Raw genomic sequence first — 18943 nt, forward strand, 5'->3', positions numbered from 1 at the left:
AGAGAAAGAAGAGGAAACAGAAGTAAGGGGAAAAAAGGGGGCGGAAAGGAGTTGTGTGTTTAGGGTTAGAATTAAATATATATTTTGCATTTCCTTTTTTTTATAAATTACATGTTCCGACGGAAATTTCCGTCGGAAATTTCCGACGGAATATTTTTCCGTCGGAAATGATCTTTTCCGACGGAATATTCCGTCGGAATGTCCAATTATTCCGACGGATTTATTTTCCGTCGGAAATTTCCGACGGAATTTTAGAATTCGTCGGAAATATCCGACGGAAGAAAAATCCGTCGGAAATATCGAGTTTTGCGACGGATTTTCAGTTCCGTCGGAACGATTCCGTCGCTATTTGCCTGTTTTCTTGTAGTGAATTACCAATATGTAAAAATTATAAACCTTAGATATTAAAATTGTATAAGTCGAGACGAATCTAACAAGATCTCACATGACTATATTTTTACTTAAGTATAAATCGTTAAAGCTAGTCAAAGTGAAACACATGAATAGTGTAAAAGTTAAATTGTTGCAACTATAAAAAAAACGGAGGAAGTATAAGATAATAAATTCAAATTTGTGTAGATGGTAATTTATTAAACTATGAAAGAGAATGATATTGAATTGTGTTAGATCGAAAATTGAAAATAGCCAAAGAAAGAAACAAGAGGTAGAGAAAGCAACAAATGTTGTTGTTTGGTAATACTAATTTTCTATGGGCACTCAAAATTCCTAGGAAATGTAAAATTGATAAGTTGTTTGGTTAACTAAAAAAGTGCAAAATGGAGGAAGTTGGAATTTATGGGAATTTGAAGTTCCTACATAATTTATAATGAGCTTGTTTAAAGGGAATCCCGTTATGCAAGAACAATTGCATAACGAGGGGTAAGAGTGTAATTGCACGTAATTTACTTACTTGATTTTAGAGTAGTACCATTGAGTGATCAATAGTATCATTGGATGATCAAATCGTACCATTGAATATTTCAATAGTACTATGTATGCATTCAGTGGTACTAATAGTATCACTAAATAACTAATGGTATTATATAAACTTTCAGTAGTATAATTAAAAGTGATTCCACACACATCTTTCTCTTTTTTGCTTTCTCTATCTTTCATGTGACTTTTAACATTTTAGTATTTGTTATGCATTTTGCAAATGCATAACAACACTACATTAGCACTTCCTCATCTATAATATTATTAAAACTCATGGGGACATGTGTCACCCATATGCCACAAGTGCATTACATGTCATCCTATGTACCATCTCTCTTTTCTCACCATATTGAATTATATTAATGTTTAGTGTCTTAAACAAATTAAAAACTTTTTATTGTTCTAACTTTAATGCTATATAATATTTATGAAAACCTTTTCATATTAACATCCTACTACCTCCGTTTTCACTTTTCAAAAACATCCTCACTTTTCAAAAACATTTTGTTGCTCGTGACAGTGATTTATTCATTGCTAGCTTTCCAAAAACCGGCACAACTTGGTTAAAATCTCTACTCTTTGCAATTGTTAACCGCAGAAATTATCTTATTGATCATAATCCTTTACTCACCCATCATCCACAAGAACTTGTCTACAGCCTTGAGCATGATTTGTATGGCCAAGCCTTTGCCTATCCTTAGCCACATCATCTTAATGAACTTAAGTCGCCTAGGCTTCTTAGCACTCATGTCCCCTACACATCCCTTTCAAGTCTATTAAGACTTTTGGGTGTCGGATTCTGTATATTTGTCGAAACCCTTTTAACACTCTTGCTTCATTCTATTACTTTATGTTAGAGTATGCAAAAAAGATTGAAAATGAAATTGCTTGCAAAATCTTTTGAGGATTTTTTTTTTTCAAGACTTTTGTGAAGGAAAATTCAAGTATAGGCCTTACTTCGAGCATGCTCATTTAATTTCTAGAACTTGTCCTCCCAATGTGGTGGAGCATGTAACTTTTGAACCATTCCCGCAAAGTATTCTCACGCTTGCGGAATTGGATATTACTTAATGCAGCTCCCCTTCCCTCTTTATCTTTCAAAAAAAAAATATATATTTTTAAGGTAACTTTAACTCGTTTTACAATAACTGTGAAAGCATGCCTTAATCAAAAAATTGTGATACCCAATAAATCTGAAATCTTGATATTTGGATCGAATATGTGTTATCCAATATTCGAAATTTGAAAGATTTCAGACATCCAAAATTCCAAAATTGATATCCAAATAGATATCTGATCAGATCCAAAATTAGTATCGGATTGGATATCCTAAATTATCGAATTGAATCTTTAGATGTTCGGATTATCGGATAGTTTTGCATGCTCAACCCTCCCATTAACCGGTCATAATTAATCACTCGTAATTCAACCACAAATTCAGTCGTTTTCATTTTTCAATCTAAATTTCAAAAGATTGAAGAAACTCCTCATTATCTCTTCTTTGTTTCCATTAAGTATTTTTCAGTAATACTTGTACTGTTGTGCAATACACTTTTTTTCTCCAAATAATAAATGGCCTCAAACTCTCAAAGTCTAAAGGGGTTTTATTATAGTCTTATAGGAATAGGATGGTCGTTGTCTACTAAATTATTGCTAAGTGGGTCAGCGGGTTAGTAGAACTTGTTATATACATGCGGGTGTAGGTCTGTTCACGAATTGGGTATTCGATCTGAATACTCGGGTATTAGAAATTGATATTCAAATGTGATTTGGTAATTTTGGATATTCAAAATTTTTGGATCGGATGCTTCGGATATCCATTATCCAATATTAAGTAAAATTGATTATGACTATTACTTTCAAAATTTCACTAATTTTACCTCTTTTTATCGCTAAGTTGTACAACATATTTGACAAAATAGTAGTCCTTTTGCAATAAATGTTATCATCAAATATATTAAGAATATTATAATAAGTTAATAATACAGATCAATTTCATGAACAATTTAAATTTTTTATATATATTTCACTATTTTAGGCTTTATATTTTGGATATCGGATATCCAAAAATTTGAAAATCAATATCCAAATCCGCATCTGATTTCTGCTTTTTTTGATCGGATATTTGATCCGAAATGAAAACTCGGATCGGATATCCAAAAATTCGGATCGGATTATCGGATTCTCGGATATTTTTTTACAGGCCTACCTAGATGTACCGTACACCCATGTAACCCAAGGTTAGTGTTTGTTCTTCATTTGATGATTAAATAAAAAACAATCCTTAAAATGAGAACAAAATACTCGTGGATGTACGGTACACTCGAATGTATCTAGTAACAAGCTCTCGCGGGTTAGCCTCTTTGCTTTCTCGCTTATTGCCACCTACACTTTCGGTCTCGATAAATAATATAGTATGTACATATTAATGTTACATTGTCTTCAAATGCTTTTATTTTTGACAATCAATTTTGTTATACTGGCTTAGGTTCCGTGCAATATTCAATATAATTTTTAAAGAATTAAACAGCTCGCCAACACTCACAAAAGCGCGCACACACACCTTCGGCACACACACGGGCGCTATACCACACCACTGCCTCTGATCACCATACCACACACACCTAATCGAACGCTACACCACACAAACTAGCACTACACCACACGAGCTAAGAGAGAATTTAGGTTTCTTAGCTTGTCTAAATTCTCTTTTCTAATTTTCCACAAAGTGATGTGAGAATTAAGGCTTCAATTTTCTCCTATCTATACCCCACCCTTATACTACCTCCGTTTCATATTATTTGCAACGATTTGATATAAAGTAGAGAGAAAAAATATCTAATCGTTGCAAATAATATGAAACGGAGGTAGTAAAAAATTGAAGAAGTGGAAATGGAGGAATGTTATGTATTTGTAAATACATAACATTGATTAAAATATTTTTAAAAACATACGATTGAGGAAGAAATGAGGAGGGAGATAGGAAGAGAGTAGTCTGTAGGTGGACCCCACCTATTTTTTAGTCGGATTGTATCACGTGATGGGGCACCACATGCTGATTGTTCCACTGAAAGTTTATATAGTACCATTGAATCCTCAGTGGTACTATTTATGCATAAATTTAGTACAACTGAATGCATATATAATACCATTATGTGCATATATAGTATTACTGTATATTCAGTGGTATTATTTGATCATCCAATGATACCAGAATATGCATTTGTTTGTACATATGTATAATTACATGAATACCCCTTGTTATGCATTTCTACATACCTAACATTCCTCCCTTTAAAATCCCTCTAAAAAAATTTTCTAGCCAAATACTGATTGGTTTCATAAAACTGAATGGACACACGTGTGAATGGTTGGACGGACACGTCAAACAACCTTTTTTTAAAAAATATTAAAATTAAGTTATAAAATAGGATTATTATGTGGTAGTCATACTAAAATGACTATCATTTTATTAAATTTTTATTGACTGTTTTTATTTTTTTTTTTATTTTTTTTTAACTATTTTTCAATGTCAAAATCAAATATAATTCCTCTACTTAAATTTTAATATTCATTTAATAATTTTGAAATAGTTATTGAATTTTCTTAAATAATTTTCATAATTAATTTACGAAATTCAATTTTAATTATCACCAATTTTATATGTGGCTAGCCACACCATGTATTCATCATGGGGTTACTTCATTAGTGTTATAGGGGTTACTCGGTTAGTGTTATAAGGTTTACTCGATCAGTATTACAGGGGTTACTAGGTAAATGTTATAGATTTTCTTTTTGTTCTTTTACAAGCGGTCAAAACGTACTAATTATTATTAATGAAATAAAAAAGTTCATAATAATTAATATGTGATCTAGTTTGATTCTAATAATGAGATCATTATTAATTAATATCCTATCTTTATAATTAATTTTTTCTAATGTTTTTTTTGTTCTACCCGGTTCACCTTTTGGGCGTGCTAATCTGGATTCTGAGATTAGTTCTGGTCTTTTGGATGGGTAAGTTTCAGTCCCCTCTCGATTGTTGTTGCGGGGGATTAAACACGTAATCCTCCCTACTAAGTGCAGTCTCAATCACCACTACACCAACAACTAATTGGTAATTTTTTCTAATATCGCATTAAAAATATTAAGGATTAAAGATGTAGATCGATATGTGTAAATAACAAGATAATTATGAAACGAAGATCAAGTAAACAATTTTTCTTCACCACTGACACCTACCACATGGTCTATAGAAATCTTGTCAATCAATTGTATTATCTATACTAATAGATTAAAAGGCGTTCCTAAGAAAGTCTGTATGTGCTACATAGATCCTTTCACTTATGCCACGTCACATACTCAACTTCTTATTATGCCACATCACCACTCAATTAACCTTAATCATTATGCCACGTCACTATTCTCTATATAAAATCAATGATAAGATGATTCAAATACCTAACCTCTTATAGAAAACATGGTTAAGCCAATTAGCAACTATGTTACAAGTATGGATTTAAATAATATATATATATATATATATATATATATATATATATATATATATATATATATATATATATATATATATATATATATATATATATATGTTCCTAAGAAAGTCTATGTGTCACATAGACCCTTTTACTTATGTCACATCACCTATGATAAGAAGATTCGAACACCTAATATCTTATAGGAAAAATGGTTATTTAACCATCTAAGCTAATTAAATTAGCAACTATGTTATAAGTATAAAAATAAATGTATACAATTGTAAATCACAAGGAATATTAAAAAGGGGGGAAAAAAGCACCAATAATATTAGATACATATAATCACAAGGTTTAATTGAAATTGTAACCTGGTACAATGTCCGGAAAACACACCAGTTATCTATTTATAGCAAAGTAAGTTATAATGTCTTCTCATCATTAAATCCTAACCAAATCCTTGAATAGACTTAATGAGATTTAATCAACAACTACCCAAACTTCGAATAGAAGTAGTTTCTTAATAAGTCACGCACTAGACTTTAATGAGAGTGAGAGATAATTTAAGTGGTTAAAGCTCCCCTTCCTCTTTTAGGTGATCTTAGAATTGATTCAATTCTCATCACTCGTTATTGTGGCTCTTCAAACCAAACCGAAAAAAAAAAAAAAAAAAAAAAAAGAGTAGTGGACTTTAATCTCTATGTATATACAGCCATGCATAACGACTTAGCAAGTGCAATATACGTCGACCTTAAGGGAAAAAATGGCAGAGCAACTCCCAACAAATTCAAATACAACTCCTACTAAAACAACCCAAAGTGAAGAAACAGTTTTCCTCTCTGAAGAAGAAGTTGAACAACTTGTACAATGCCTTCCAAAGGTAAACTTTATGGGTAGTAATAAGATTCAACTCATAAACATTCAAGGGTTTTGGTATCCTAGTTCTCGTGTTGCTAGCATATTCAATTTCCAAAGACATTTTCTTGCTCAAGACACTGATCTTGTTATAGCTAGCTTTCCTAAAACCGGCACCACTTGGTTTAAATCGTTACTCTTTTTGGTTGCCAATCGAAATGTCTATCCTCCTAATCAAAGCCCTTAGGTTTCCCATAGTCCACATGAGCTTGTTTACGGGTTAGAAAATTCTGTCTATGGTGGTATCCTAACTGTCCCTAGACCGCACGAGCTTAACCAACTCCCTTCACCGCGACTTCTCCAGTCTCACATGCCTTACACGTCTCTTCCTGAATCTATCAAGGCCTCTTCATGTAAAATCTTGTACATTACTCGAAATCCCTTGGACACACTTGTGTCACACTGGCATTTTTATTCAAAAGTGATGAAGAGAGTAGTAGAAGATGAAAATTTTCAACCCCCTAGTATTGAAGATTTCTTCGAGGAATTCTACCAAGGTAAAGTATATTATGGGCCATTTTTTGATCACGCACTTGAGTACTGGAAGCAGAGTTTAGAGCAACCTAACAAAGTATTGTTCTTGAAGTATGAGGATTTGATCGAAAATCCTAGTTTTAATTTGAAAAAGTTGGCCAAATTCATAGATAAGCCATTTTCTCCACAAGAGGAAAACAAAGGTGTTATCAAAGAAATAATAGACTTTTGTAGTATCAACAATCTTAAAGAGCTTGAAGTTAATAAGAATGGTTTTCTTAGCAAAATTCATGAGAACAAGACTTTCTTTAGGGAGGGAGTTGTCGGAGGGTGGACTCGTTATTTCAGTGATTCCATGGCGGAGAGAATGAACAAGTTGATGGAACAAAAACTTGGAGATTCAGGATTGTCCTTTAAATCACAACTTTAAGTTACAATACATTCAACGTTATGTTTTACTCATTACGTTGAACTTGGAGATTCAGGGTTGTCCTTTACCTTTATTTTGAATGATGTATTATTGTTGTTGAGTTTTGATTTGTATTTCGATATTCGTCGTATGGGAGTTTTACTCGTGTTATAGTGTGTTGTATGGAAGTTGTTGAAGAATAGTGAACTGATGATGCATGGTATATTATGCATTTATGCATATCAATTAATTAATTTGCATAATAATTTGAATGGTGTACTTTAAATGTATTAATTACAAAGCTTATAATTTTTTTTTATTTTTTTTTTGGATGATACAAAGCTTATACTTCTTACTCCGTAATAATTGAAGAAGTGCAACTCCAAAAAAAAGTTGTTAGGTTTTAGATACTCAACTTTGAGTCTCATTTGAGAAAAAGTGTTGGCCTTTTATTAATATAATAATATATTTTGCAATATATTAAATTTTATTTTATTTGATTTTTTTTTTTATAAAAAAAAAAAAAAAAAAAAAAAAAAAAAAAAAAAAAAAAAAAACTTATAATATAGATTTGGTGGGGCTATAAATTGAAAGTGACATTAGTATACTTTAAAGAGTCTCACCATTGGGAAATTGGAATTCACATGAGTTGCTAAATTAAGGACCTGTTCTCATTGACTGAACTGAACTGAACTGAACTGAACTGAACTTATTAATTAGTGATTTTTAACTACGGATTAGTGATCTTTGATTATTTATTATTATAAATATGTGTATATACAAATATACATATTAAAATATTTAAGAAAAATATACTATATAATTAAAATATTTTCTTTTCGAAGAGGACGAAGAACTAACCGGTTATGAAAATGTGTATCAAAAAAATATAACCATTTGAACAATGAATTGTATCAATATTATTATTATTATTATTGTTATTATTATTATTAATTATTATTATTATTATTATTATTATTATTATTATTATATCTCAAAAACTGATAAAGTCATACAACCTACAAAAAATTAGTGGGAAGCCAATATACAATCTGGGCCCCCACTCTTCTAGCTATAGAAAAGCCTATCCTAGTAAAAATATGAGCAGCAGCACGAGCCCCGATAACCTGAGTCGTCGAGAACTTCTGAACCCGTTTCAGCAACGCGACAGCCTCCTTGTTTAACTCCCCAAGTGAAGAAAAGGTCCCCAAGTGAAGAAAAGGAGAAGGGAAGGAATCCATATCCAATTGCTCGACAACTAGATTCATACTTGACCCGCTTCCGATGAGCTGCATCAACCACAGCCCGTCCAGGCTAAAAGCCAGATAGCCCCGACTGTGTCAAAGGAGAAGACCTTGTCAAATCAACACATACATCACGACCACGATCCCAGGAATAAAGTAACACATCTGCAGGTTTAAGGGCCCCGTCGTTCCCTCCAGACAACCCAATGTCAACCTCCTTTCTAGCTGAAATCCCAGATCAATAACCAACATCAACAAGAGTATCCCGAACAACATTATGCCGATGTTTAATACCAACCATACCAGCACACGACACCACGTGATCATCAAAAATATCCCCAGTGAAAACCCTTAACAAGCAGTGCACGGCGTCGAAACAATGAATAAAGGAACACCTAAGCGGTAGCACAACACACATCGGTAAGTCTTTGCATTCATCGTCTGACCTAACCCTGAAATAGGAACTGCCCGAAGCCAAGTAGAGGTGTGATCTCCCTGCTGCGATTTCCACAATGCTGATTGACGAGGAGATAAAGAGAAGGTGGATTCTGCAAATGCGGTAACCTTTGTGAAATATATATCTACCAATTTCTTCATGAGTTTAGGGGCAGCGACCTCACTAGCATTACTCAAAATGTCAGACTCAACCGTTCCATTAAACAGAAGCAATGCATCCGCGAAGGCTCGACCAAGTCCATCAACGCCAGCATGCCATAGAAGCTTTATCTGCAACCCGGCAGACTGTAACCGAGAGGCAAGAAAAGCATAATGACGAACATCACCTGCGGAGTAAACACCAAGTCCGCCTAACGCAAATGGTAAGGTGGCAAGCCGCCACTGCCAATCGCCAAAACCAGGTCCCGAAGCAATAACGATGCGCTCCAAAGAAGATTGAAGAGCCTCGTCGAAAGTGCGCTGAACCACCTCAAAAGTACTAGGAGGACAAGTACATAAAGCAAAGTAGAGTTTAGAAACTCCGGTACATGCCCTAAGCAACAACAACTCACACTGAGGATCATCGAGTTTAGCAACCCTATCCATTAGAGCAATGGTCTTGGACACCCTCTGCAGCATAAGGTCACCTCCAAAACCGGGATCGGAACTAGCGAGACCACCCAGCAACTTGACGCCATGAGAGGGTCGAGCAATATTAGACGGAAAGACACCCATAAGCCTGCTTCGAGGGTCCTCTGAAAGACACCCACAAGCCTTCTTCAGTTATTATTGTTATTATTATTATTATTATTATTATTATTATTATTATTATTATTATTATTATCACTACTAAAAATTAAGGTTTTTGCGACCGCCACAAACGGTCGCAAAAATAGCAAAAACGGTCGCAAAGCGGTGGTCGCAATTTCCATGGTCGCAAAAAAACAAAATTACAACCGGTTGACGGTCGCAAAATTATTGCAACTGTTTATTCTATTTTCAACGACAAGTACTAAGACGGTCGCAAATATAAAAAATTGCGACCAGTAGAGCAGCGGTCGCAAAAATTGGTATTTGCGACGGCTATAGGCGGTCGCTAATTAATTATAAAAAAAAATAAAATAAAAATAGAAACAAATGCAACCTAGCCTGCATTCACACCGTACCCACGCACCACCACTGCCAACCTCCCAAAACCACCTCTACCCACGCACCACCACTGCCAACATCCAACCCAAAACACCCTCTACCCACGCACCACCGCGGCCAAGCTTAACCCAAACAACCAGAAACTAAACCAAAATACAAAATTTAAATCAAAATTAACAAAAAAACCCCACAAAATTACCCACCAAAAACAAACCACAAAATCAAACCAAAATCAAACCACAAAATCAAACCTAAAATCAAAATTAGCAAAAATCAAACCCAAAATCAAAAAGAAAATAAAACTGAAATTTAACAAAAATAAAACCTAAAAATTAACAAAAAATAAAAACGAAAATTAAACCCAAAACGAACATAAATAAAAAAAAAATTATCAAACATTCGAACATGAAAATTTGAAAAAAAAAAATCAAACCAAATTCGAAAAAATCAAACAAGAAAAAAAAATATAAAAACGAAAACATACCTCAAACCACGAATGGACTTTGAATTTCACCTCGAATTTGGTTTATAAGGCCAAATTCGACCATGAAAAGTCTAGATCTAGCCTTTTCATGGCCGAATTTGACCCTAAAAACCATTAACTTGTTTAAGCATGAGCTTGTGACGGTGGAGATCGTGGCGGTGCAGTGGGCTCGTGCTTGTGACGGTGGTGGTAAAGGAGGTGACAGTTGAAGGTTGGTGTCGGTGACGGAATTCACAAAACTTCGTAGTGTGATTTTTAACCTAGTTCTTTGAATTTTGTCTGATTTCCGGCAATTAAAGTCAGAGAATAAATGAAGGAGAGAAGGAAAAATGAAGGAGATAAAGAAAAAATGGAGAAGAGGAAGGATGATGGAGGGACGCGGAGAGAGGAGAGAGAAAGGAGAAAGAAAGAGAAGAGAGAGAAATGAAAAAGAAATAAAACGGCTGATGTTGAAATATTATTAGGGTTAGGGGTGAGTGGGATCCTTTTTTATACCACTTTTTTTTTTAAAAAAAAAAAAAACTAATTACGACCGCCTAAAAAACGGTCGCAAATGGTCGCAAATTGCGACCGTTTCTATAACGGTCGTAATGGTCGCAATTTGCGACCATTTTTGGCGGTCGCAATAGAATTGTTTTTTTTAGAATTATTTTTAACATGTATATTATTTTTATGAAATTTTTAAATACCTTTGCGACTGTTAAATAGCCTAAAAACGGTCGCAAATTTGCGACCGCCTTAAAAACGGTAGCAAATATTATATTTTGCGACCGTTTTAATGACCGTCGTAAAAAAATGGTCGCAATTTGACCGAATTTTAGTAGTGATTATTATTATTAATATTATTATTATTATTATTATTATTATTATCGTTGTTGTAATAAGAGGTTAAAAGAATGAAATTTGGCTTTATATCATTAGCAATATCATTAGAAATAAACTGCACTGAACTGAACTTATTAGAGCTGAACTGAACCGAACTGAACTGAAAATAAACGTATGAGAACATGCCCTAAGAAGTGAGTTGGGTATCACTATTGGAGGTAAAAAAAACAACTCATTTTGTATTTCAATACTCAAAGTTGGGTCACACCAAAAGAGATGGTCTTAGTCTCTTACACACAAATCCACAATGAATCAAAATGATAAATTGGACGATATATATGTCAAGGAAGAAGAAGTTCAAAACTTGATTCTATCCCTTTATAAATATTTAAGATAAATAAACTTTATAAATATCTTTTTTTTTTTTTTTTTTTTTGACAAAGGATACAACCAGATTACATACTAATACTAAAGCAAATAAAATTAACTGCCGCTTCTCCGGTAATCTGATGAGTTCGATGAATGCGTTAACGATCCGCCTTATGTATACTACAATACTGAAAGGTTGAGCCAAGTTGTTGAAGCTTACGAATAAGCCAAGGTAAGCCACATTACCTTGTCCATCCCCCAAAAGAAGGGTAACAAGATTATATGAGTCAGTGAAAACCGTGATAGAATGAAATCGCCGATCAAAAGCCCATTGAAGCCCATATAAGCAGGCCAAAGCCTCCGCATGAAGAGCTGAAGTACAGACCCCCGAAGTTACTTCCTCCCATGATTCGATCATCCAACGGGTCATCATTATCCAAGCACCAACCCATCCCAGCGTGTTGAGAGTCTTTGGCCTTATTGTAATCTAGTAGCATCTAAGCACAAAGTAGAGCTTCAACCTCAAGTTTTGTGTAAAAAAAAAAAACCTCAAGTCATTTTACATGGCCGAGCCATTTACAATATGTCAAAGTGAAGAATTAAATTTAGTCATTGAAAAAGAAGTTGAACAGCTTAAACAATGCCTTCCAAGGGCAAACTTCATGGGTTGTAAGCAATTCCAACTCATTAGAATTCAAGATTTTTGGTATCCTATTTTTCGTTTTCATAACATTCTCACTTGCCAAATACATTTCCTTGCTCAAGACACTAATTTCGTAGTTACTAGCTTTCCTAAAACCAGCACCACTTGGTTAAAATCTTTACTCTTTTCGATTACTAATCGATTTGTACACCCTCCTAAACAAAGTCCTGTGCTTTCTCACAATTCACACGAACTTGTTTATGATTTAGAAACCGGTGTTTATGGTGGTAACCCTAAGCTCCCCCGTCCACACCAACTTAATGAACTCCCTTCACCGCGCCTTCTCCACTATCACATGCCTTATGCATCCCTTCCTGAATCTATCAAGGCTTCTGCCTGTAAGATCGTGTACATTTGTCGAAATCCCTTGGACACACTTGTGTCATACTGGCATCTTTATCCAAATATAATATAGAGAGCAACTAGAGATAAAAATTTCCAACCTCCTAATATTGAAGATTTCTTAGAGGACTTTTGCCAAGGTATTGCATTAAATGGGCCGTATTTTGAGCATGTACTTGGATATTGGAAGCAGAGTTTAGAGCAACCTGATAAGGTATTGTTTTTGAAGTACGAGAATCTGAAGGAAGGTCCCAGTTTTTATTTGAAGAAGTTGGCTGAGTTCATTGATATTCCATTTTCTCCCAAAGAGGAAAACGAAGGCATCATCAAAGATATTATAGAGTTGTGTAGTATTGACAATCTTAGAGAGCTAGAGGTTAACAAGAATGGTTTGTTTTGCGAATTAGTGGAGAACAGACATATTTTAGAGACGGCGCAATTGGAGGATGGAATAAGTATCTCACCGATCCCATGGCGGAGAGAATGCAGAAATTGATGGAACAAAAATTTGGTTGTTCAGGATTGTTCTTTAAAATTTTGTCTTAAAAAATCATCAGTAAATACTACGAATATAAATCTATAATATGTGTAAGTGTTGCAGATCAAGTGATCAACATTTTGTTTAATTTGGTATGTTTTTAAATTAAGTGATGGTAACTTAGCTAGGTTTCAATTTAAAAATATCCCATTTAAGACATGTAATTTTCATTATTGTATTTTCATTAGTAACACGGCCAACTCCACACCTTATTAAGGGGTATCATTAAGGGGTGAGAAAGATGAGGGAAACAAATAGGAAAAAGGAAAAAAAAAAATGGGTTTACTAAAGTCAGTAAGTCACGTGACCGGCACATGACTAGGTAACGTCGTGTTTTTGTGGTCAAACTTGAAAATCTGGTAGAGGTATTTCTTTGTTAAAAAATTTGTTTAAATGGTATGTTCTCATAAAAAAAAAAAAGAATTTATAAGGTATTTTTTGACAAAAAATGTCATTTAAAAGGTAGTTTCTAACAAATTTTCCATATATCAATGCAATCTACTATTCCTCCTCATATATACTATATATTAAAAAAAAAATAAAACAAAAAAGATCATTTATTAAAATACAAAGAGAGTAAATAACAAGTCAAGTAAAAATTAAAAATAAAAAATAAAATAAAATAAAATAAAAATTAGAGGAAGTATGTACTTCGAGTACTCCGTAGTTTACAAGGACTGAAATGGACAATTGCATTTTTAATTTGCATGTGAGCATTCTCAAGTATAGTACTCGTAGCATGGATGCTTATACTCTAGTACAAAGGTACAATGGATTATTATGGACCAGATTTAATCTTATTTATATTTATTTGAAATTTAGAAGGTTTCTATTGAGACTATATATACTATAAGAGTTGGTGTGGTGAGAAATCAAACATATACAAATTACCATATCATCTTCTTCATAGTATCTCATTTCAACTCCTAATACAAACTTATTCACTATGAATCAAAATGATATAATGGACGATACACACGTCCATGAAGAAGTTGAAAAATTGATTCAATCCCTTCCAAAGTGTACCATGAGTGGCATGCCTTCATCACTAATTAAGTATGAGGGGTTTTGGTACTTGCATAATTTTGCAATCTTGAAAAATGTCCTCACCTTTCAAAAACATTTTATTGCTCGTGACAGTGATTTATTCATTGCTGGCTTTCCAAAAACTGGCACAACTTGGTTAAAATCTCTACTCTTTGCAATTGTTAACCGTGAAAATCATCCTGTTGATCATAGTCCTTTACTCACCCATCATCCACAAGAGCTTGTGTACAACCTTGAGAGTGATTTGTATAACCAAGCCTTTGCCTATCCTAAGCCACATCATCTTAATGAACTTAAGTCGCCTAGGCTTCTTAGCACTCATGTTTCCTACACATCCCTTCCAGAGTCTATTAAGACTTCTGGGTGTCGAATTCTGTATATTTGTCGAAATCCTTTGGATACTCTTGTTTCATTCTATTACTTCACCTTGGAATATGCGAAAAAGAAAGGAAAGGAAGATTTTTTAAAATCTCTTGAGGATTTTTTTGAAGACTTTTATGAAGGGAAATTCATGTATGGACCCTACTTTGAGCATGTTCTTGGATTTTGGAGGATGGGTTTAGAGCGACCTGATAAAGTATTGTTTCTCAAGTATGAAGACCTAAAAAATGATCTCAAACCTCACTTGAAGAGGGTGGCGGAATTTATAGGTATGCCTTTTTCTCCTCAAGAGGAAAGTGAAGATGTCATAACTCAAATTATAGAATTATGCAACATTAAGAATATGAAGGAGGTTAATAAGAGTGGTGTAATTAACAAGTTCTTTGAGAAGAAGAGCTATTTTAGGAAAGGAGAGGTTGGAGATTGGACCAATCATTTCACACCCGCCTTGGTCGAAAAGATGAATAAACTCATGCAAGAAAAATTTGAGGGCTCTGGTTTATCTTTCAACTTGCTTCCTTAATTATAATTATCTCTACCAGGCCACTTAAATGTATGATATCGTCATTACTTGGATAGTAATGAACTAATGATGTTAATTCTCATGCTTTGTCCTAGAATTTGGTATTAGATTTTGTTGAAATAAATCCAAGTTATATTGTATGGAGTATTATGTATTTTTGTGAATGTAAAGTTGTTTTTATTTAATCACATTAGGTACTCGTATTTATTTTGAATAAAATGTAATGAAGGAAATATTAATTAACTTTTCAGTCTTGCTGTCCCTAGTGCTATTCATGTCTTTGGTAAGTTTTGTTATAAATTTTAATAAAAGGGTGAACTAAATAAAATTTCTCACACTCCATAGTTTTGAAAGGGTTGTTAATTTAACAGTAATTAATATTTTATATTTTTGTAAGTTGAATTTTGCACCCTTAAAATGTTGTTGATGGGAACTAACCACTCAAGACTTAACATCAATGTCAGAAGGTGTTATCCCTTAGTCCCACGACTCTGACATCAGTGGTACAAATTATCTCTATTCTCTTATATCAAACACACAAAAATAACGACGAATTTATTGTGTGGTTTATTTGCACCCTTGAAATATGCATATTCATCACATTTCACAAGAAGAACATGTGTTATACTCCCTCCGTCCCTTTACTTTTATCCCACTGCTATTTTTTAAGTCAAACTTTGAAAATTTTGATCATAAATTACTGTTAATTTATACTTCCTCCGTTTTCTTATACTTGCAACAGTTTGACTTTTACACTATTCATGTACTCCACTTTGACTAGCTTTGACGATTTATAGCTAAGAAAAAATATAGTCATGTGTGATCTTGTTAGATTCGTCTCGTTTTATACTATTTTAATATCTAACATTTATATTTTTTACATATTGCTAATTAAAAATATAAACGAATGAAATAATGCATCGGCAAGCGTGAAAAGAGAAGTGTTGCAAGTAAAAAAAAAACAGAGGAAGTATAAGATAATATTGGCTTATTCTTAACGAATTTTCCTATTTTATATAGATTGTATGAATTTGAGGTTTTCACTATTTATTAATTTATTATATTTCGCTTATATTAAATTACGATTACATAATACACACTAATAAGTCAAAAAAATTATTATAAAAATCGTGCATCACACGAGCCTAACTTAGTACTCCGTATTTTACTATTTTTGTCCCCATTAGTAGTACCCCCTATCATAGTTTAATATTTTTAAGATTCTTTCTCCTCTCCACTTGTACCCATTATTATTATTATTATTATTATTATTATTATTATTATTATTATTATACTTTGTATATTATTTATTATTTAATTTTATTAAACTACTCTACTTCAATAATAAATCAATGCATTCTACTATTCCTCCTCATACAATAGACTCGGAAAAATAGATCATTTATTAAAATATAAAGAAAGTAAATAACAAGTCAAGTAAAAAAAATAGAGGAAGTATTTACTTCTGAGTACTCCGTAGTTTACAAGGACTGAAATGGACAATTGCATTTTTAATTTGCATGCGAGCATTCTCAAGTATAGTACTCGTAGGATGCATGCTTATACTCTAGTGTGAAGGTACAATGGATTATTATGGACCAAATTTAATCTTATTTATATTTATTTAAAATTTAGAAGGTTTCTATTGAGACTATATATACTATAAGAGTTGGTGTGGTGAGAAATCAAACATATACAAATTACCATATCATCTTCTTCATAGTATCTCATTTCAACTCCTAATACAAACTTATTCACCATGAATCAAAATGATAAAATGGACGATATATACGTCCATGAAGAAGAAGTTGAAACATTGATTCAATCCCTTCCAAAGTGTACCATGAGTGGCATACCTTCTTCATCACTAATTGAGTATGAGGGGTTTTGGTACTTACATACTTTTGCAATCTTGAGAAATGTTCTCACCTTTCAAAAACATTTTGTTGCTCGTGACAGTGATTTATTCATTGCTGGCTTTCCAAAAACTGGCACAACTTGATTAAAATCTCTACTCTTTGCAATTGTTAACCGCGCAAATCATCCTATTGATCGTAGTCCTTTACTCACCCATCATCCACAAGAGCTTGTGTACAACCTTGAGAGTGATTTGTATAACCAAGCCTTTGCCTATCCTAAGCCACATCATCTTAATGAACTTAAGTCGCCTAGGCTTCTTAGCACTCATGTTTCCTACACATCCCTTCCAGAGTCTATTAAGACTTCTGGGTGTCGAATTCTGTATATTTGTCGAAATCCTTTGGACACTCTTGTTTCATTCTATTACTTCACCTTGGAGTATGCAAAAAAGATAGAAAATGAAGATTTTTTAAAATCTCTTGAGGATTTTTTTGAAGACTTTTATGAAGGAAAATTCATGTATGGGCCCTACTTTGAGCATGTTCTTGAATTTTGGAAGATGAGTTTAGAGCGACCTGATAAAGTGTTATTTCTTAAGTATGAAGACTTAGAAGATGATCTCATACCTCACTTGAAGAGGGTGGCGGAATTTATAGGTATGCCTTTTACTCCTCAAGAAGAATATGAAGATGTCATTACTCAAATTATAGAATTATGCAACATTAAGAATATGAAGGAGGTTAATAAGAGTGGTGTAATTAACAAGTTCTTTGAGAAGAAGAGCTATTTTAGGAAAGGAGAGGTTGGAGATTGGACCAATCATTTCACACCCGCCTTGGTCGAAAAGATGAATAAACTCATGCAAGAAAAATTTGAGGGCTCTGGTTTATCTTTCAAATTGCTTCCTTAATTATAATTATCGATCTCTACCACTTAATAAATGGTATCGTCGTTACTTGGATAGTAATGATGTTAATTCTCATGCTTTCTCTAAGAATTTGGTTATTAGATTTTGTTACTTGAAGAGCTATTATGCATTTTTGTGAATGTGATGTTGTCTTTATTTACTGATAATAGGTACTCGTATTTACTTTGAATAAAATGTAATGAAGTAAGGAGTATTAACATTTTCAGTCTTGCTGTCCCTAGTGTTATTCATGTCTTTTGTTTGAAATTTAATAAAATGGTGATTTAAATTAAATTTCTTATGCTTCATAGTTTTGAAAGAATTATTGTTAAATTTAGCAGTAATATTTTAAATTTTTGTAAGGTAAATTTGCACCCTTAAAATGTTGTTAATGGGAACTCAACAGTCAACATCAATGTTAGAAGGTGTTATCCCTTAATCCCACGACTATACAATGACATCAGTGGTACAAATGATCTCTATTCACTAATATCAATTATCAAACACACAAAAATAACAACAAATTTATTGTGTGGTTTATTTGCACCCTTGAAATATGCATATTCTTCATGTCCATAAGAACATCTGTGTTATAAGACATATGGCTAACTAAGGCCCTATAATTTACTCATATATACTTTACACATTTTCATCCTTGCCAACACACATACTTTATCGATGAAATTGTTAGAAAATTACTGTGTTTTTAAATGTTAGTTATACGTTGTGTAGAAAGCTAACAATATTTTGCATTAGTTTAACACTAGGATTGATTCACCGAAAATTATATATATAAATTTTTTTAAAAAAAATCATTTTACTAAAGAAATTTAAATCTAGCAAAAACATAACAATTAAATCAACTAAAAAGTTCCATTTAGTAAAGCTATGATTGTTGCACATATC

The 18943-nt window shown here is 33.1% G+C and overlaps 4 pseudogenes; all 4 read left to right on the forward strand.

The window, feature by feature from the left end:
- Positions 1 to 6195: 6195 nt before the first annotated feature.
- Positions 6196 to 7298, forward strand: LOC145584385 (cytosolic sulfotransferase 5 pseudogene; annotated as a pseudogene).
- Positions 7299 to 12299: 5001 nt separating this feature from the next.
- Positions 12300 to 13327, forward strand: LOC145584386 (flavonol 3-sulfotransferase pseudogene; annotated as a pseudogene).
- Positions 13328 to 14200: 873 nt separating this feature from the next.
- Positions 14201 to 15428, forward strand: LOC145585510 (cytosolic sulfotransferase 5 pseudogene; annotated as a pseudogene).
- Positions 15429 to 16946: 1518 nt separating this feature from the next.
- On the forward strand, positions 16947 to 18331 carry LOC145585511 (cytosolic sulfotransferase 5 pseudogene; annotated as a pseudogene).
- Positions 18332 to 18943: the final 612 nt, after the last annotated feature.

The sequence above is a fragment of the Chenopodium album genome, chromosome 16 (assembly GCF_948465745.1).
Source record: "Chenopodium album chromosome 16, dcCheAlbu1.1, whole genome shotgun sequence".
NCBI classification, from domain to species: domain Eukaryota; kingdom Viridiplantae; phylum Streptophyta; class Magnoliopsida; order Caryophyllales; family Amaranthaceae; genus Chenopodium; species Chenopodium album.